The sequence below is a fragment of the Arachis hypogaea genome, chromosome 15, assembly GCF_003086295.3.
Source record: "Arachis hypogaea cultivar Tifrunner chromosome 15, arahy.Tifrunner.gnm2.J5K5, whole genome shotgun sequence".
Lineage (NCBI taxonomy): Eukaryota > Viridiplantae > Streptophyta > Magnoliopsida > Fabales > Fabaceae > Arachis > Arachis hypogaea.
In genome coordinates this window covers 113,232,805-113,236,520 of record NC_092050.1, presented here as the reverse complement: position 1 = coordinate 113,236,520, position 3,716 = coordinate 113,232,805, and the positions used below count along the sequence as shown (strand labels likewise).

Below are 3,716 nucleotides of genomic sequence, written 5' to 3'. Positions count from 1 at the left end.
CCCTTGCTGTCCACCCTAACTGGCATTAAACGCCAGTCCCTCTAGTATTCTGGGCGTTGAACCCCCCGCAGGGCGTTGAACGCCTAGTAAGGGGTTTTTCACTGGCGTTCAGCGCCAGAATGGCTGCCTGGTTGGGCGTCGAACACCCACTGAGGCGTTCCTTGCTGGCGTTCAGCGCCAGAAAGCCTTCCTATTTGGGCGTTGAACGCCCAGCCAGTGCTCTCTGGTTGGCGTTCGACGCCAGCTTTTCTGCCAGGATGGGCGTTAAACGCCCAGTGAGGGCTTCCTCATTGGCGTTTAACGCCAGGCTTGCTGCCATTGCGGGCGTTGAATGCCCAGTGAGGGCTTCTTCACTGGCGTTCAACGCCACCCCAATCTTCTCAGTTTCGGCCTCTTCCTCCATGGTTATGGCCTTGTACTTTTGTCTAGGATTAACCTCAGTATTACTGGGAAGGGTGTCTGGAGGAGTCTCAGGGATCCTCTTACTCAGTTGACCAACCTATACCTCCAAATTTCTAATGGAGGACCTTGTTTCATTAATAAAACTGTGGGTGGTCTTAGTGAGGCTAGAAACCAGAATGGCTAAGTTAGAGAGTCTCTGCTTTGAGGTTTCCATATTCCCTTAAGAAGATGAGAATGGTGGTCTGTTATCGAACCTATTCTGGCTCCTTCCACCTTGATTATTATTGAAACCTTGCTGAGGTTTCTGTTGATCCATCCATGAGAAGTTAGGATGATTCCTCCATGAAGGGTTGTAAGTGTTTCTATAGGGCTCTCCCATGCAATTCACCTCCTCCATGGTGGTTTGATCAAGATCATAAACTTCTTCTTCAAGAGAAGCTTCCTGATTACTGCCAGATGCAGCTTGCATCCCAGTCAGATATTGAGAGATCATGTTGACCTGTTGGGTCAAGATCTTATTCTGAGCCAAGATGGCATTCAGAGTCTCAACTTCATGAACTCCTTTCTTCTAAGAGATTTCATGGTTTACAGGATTTCTTATAAAAGTATACATGAACTGGTTGTTAGCAACCATTTTAATGAGTTCTCTTGCTTCTGCAGGTGTTTTCTTTAAGTGGAGGGATCCACCTGCAGAGTTATCCAATGAAATCTTGGATATCTCGGACAAGCCATCATACAACACTTCTATGATGGACCACTCTGAGAGCGTATCAGGAGGACATCTCCTGATCAGTTGCTTGTATCTTTCCCAAGCTTCATAGAGGGATTCACCTTCTCTTTGTCTGAAGGTTTAAACTTCCACTCTAATTTTGCTCATCCTTTGAGGAGAAAAGAATTTAGCAAAAAAAGCATTAACAAACTTTTTCCAAGAGTCAAGACTCTCTCTAGGTTGGGCATCCAACCATAGCTTTGCTCTGTCTCTTAAAGCAAATGGAAAGAGCATCAACTTGTAGACTTTAGGATTACTCCATTAGTCTTTACAGTATCACAGATCTGTAAGAATTTTGCTAAGAACTGATGTGGATCTTCCATTGAAAGTCCATGAAATTTGTAGTTCTGCTGTAGAAGAGAGACTAACTAAGGCTTAAGCTCAAAATTGTTAGCTCCAATAGCAAGTACAACAATGCTTCTGCCATAAAAGTCAGAGGTAGGCATGGTGATGTCACCAAGGGCCTTTCTAGGCTCCTCTTGAGGTTCGGCCATGTCCTCTAATTCTTGTTCAAAACTTTCTGAAAGGTCTCTTCCGGAGTGTTGTGCTTTAGCTTGTTGTAAATGCCTCCTTAAAGTCTTCTCAGGTTCAAGATCAGGAGTTAAGAGGGGTTCTTTATCCCTGTTCCTGGTCATAAACAAGAAGAAAAGAAAAAGAAAGATGGAAAAGAAGAAAGCTCTTTGTGCCAATTGGCAAGAAGCTCCTCCTTAAAGTCAGAAGTGAAGAAAGAAGAAGAAGAAGAAAGAAAAGAAGTAGAAGAAAAATACTTTGGAAATAGTATATAAGAGTAAATAAGAGAGGATGAAAGTTGAGAAGAAAGAATAGAGAGGGGGGTAGAATTGAATAATATAGATGTGAGAAGAAGAGTAGTATAAATAGAAAGAGTAAATAAGAGTTAAAATATTTTTATTTTTATTTTATTTATTTAATTAATTATTTTTCAAAAATTATGGTTAAAAGTTTAAAAAAAATTTTAAAATTTAAATGTTAAATTTTCGAAAATAGATGAGAGAGAAGAGGAAGATATGATGTTCAAAAATTAAGAAGAGAGAGTTAGTTAAGTGGTTTTGAAAAAGAAGAGAGAGAAGATAAGATATTAATTAAGAAAAGATTTTAATTTAAAACAAAATAGAAGATAAGATAAGAAAAGATTTGAAATTAAAATTTAAAATTAGAAAAAGATAAGACTTTGAAATTTGATTTTGAAAAAGATATGATTTTAAAATTTGAAATTTGAAAAAGATAAGATAAGATTTTTAAATTTTGAAAAAGATAAGAAATGATTTTGAAAAAGATATGATTTTTATTTTTTTTAAAAAAGATTTGATTTTTGAAAACTTGACAACTAAGATATGATAAGATAAAAATTTAAAATCAAAATCTGAATTTTTATTGTTATTTTCGAAAATTAAGTGAAAGATAAGATAGAAAAGATATTTTTTATTTTTTTAATTTATTGATGAAAGAGAAAAACACAAAAAAAAAAGACACAAGACTTAAAATTTTTAGATCTAGCAGACTAGCACCCCTTTATTTTCGAAAATTTGGAAGGAAAAACAAGGGGACACCAAACTTAAAAATTTTAAGATAAAAACACATACAAGACTCAAGAACATTTTGAAGACTCACAAGAACACAAAGAACAAAACTTAAAGACTCAAAGAACACAAGAACATAACAAGAACACCAAACTTAAAATTTTTAGAAAGCCAACAAGAAATTTTCGAAAAACAAAAGAAAAATAATAAGAAGATACCAAACTTAAAGACTTGACATAAGATTAAACTAAGGAAAAATTATTTTTGAAAATTTTTAGAAAGAAAGACTGAAGGAACACGAAATTTTACCAAAAACATAAGCACAACGCTCTAACCAATTGAGCACAAATTAAGCAAAGAAAATACAAATTTTTGAAAAGCTTTTTAAAATTTTTGAAAAAATGGAAAAGAAAAAATAAAAATAAAAGACTCAACACGAACACAAGACTCAAACAAAGAACAAAGATTAAACAAAGAAAATAAAAATAATTTTGAAAAACTTTTTTCTATTTTTTCGAAAATTTGAAGAAAAGAAAATAAAAATAAAAGACTCAAATCAAAGTTATACTCTTGCAAAAATCAAAGACTCAACGAGAACATAAGTTGAACAAAGAAAAGAAAAAAATATTTTTGAAAAGGTTTTTAATGATGTTCAAAAATTAGAGAAGAAGAAAACAAAAATAAAAGACTCAATTAAAATAAAATAAATTACCTGATCTAGGGAGCAAGACAATCCGTCAGTTTGTCCAAACTCAACAATTCCCGGCAACGGTGCCAAAAACTTGGTAGCAAGAAATCCCACACCTTCGTACTGTTGTACCAGCAAGTGCACTGGGTCGTCCAAGTAATACCTGAGCGAGTCAGGGTTGATCCCACAAGGATTATGGTTTGAAGCAAGCTATGGTTATCTTGCAGGTCTTAGTCAGGCAGATCAGACAGTTGTTGGATATGGAATTGTATTAGGACTTTTGGATTCAGCAATAGGTATATGTTGAAGGATTGGAGTT

The 3,716-nt window shown here is 35.2% G+C and overlaps 1 non-coding gene across 1 annotated transcript; it reads left to right on the top strand.

Annotated features, from left to right (window-relative positions):
- Positions 1-1,166: 1,166 nt before the first annotated feature.
- LOC112753178 (small nucleolar RNA R71) lies at positions 1,167-1,273 on the top strand. Its single transcript, XR_003177573.1, has one exon. It is a non-coding gene; the product is annotated as a small nucleolar RNA R71 (small nucleolar RNA).
- The last annotated feature ends 2,443 nt before the right edge of the window (positions 1,274-3,716 follow it).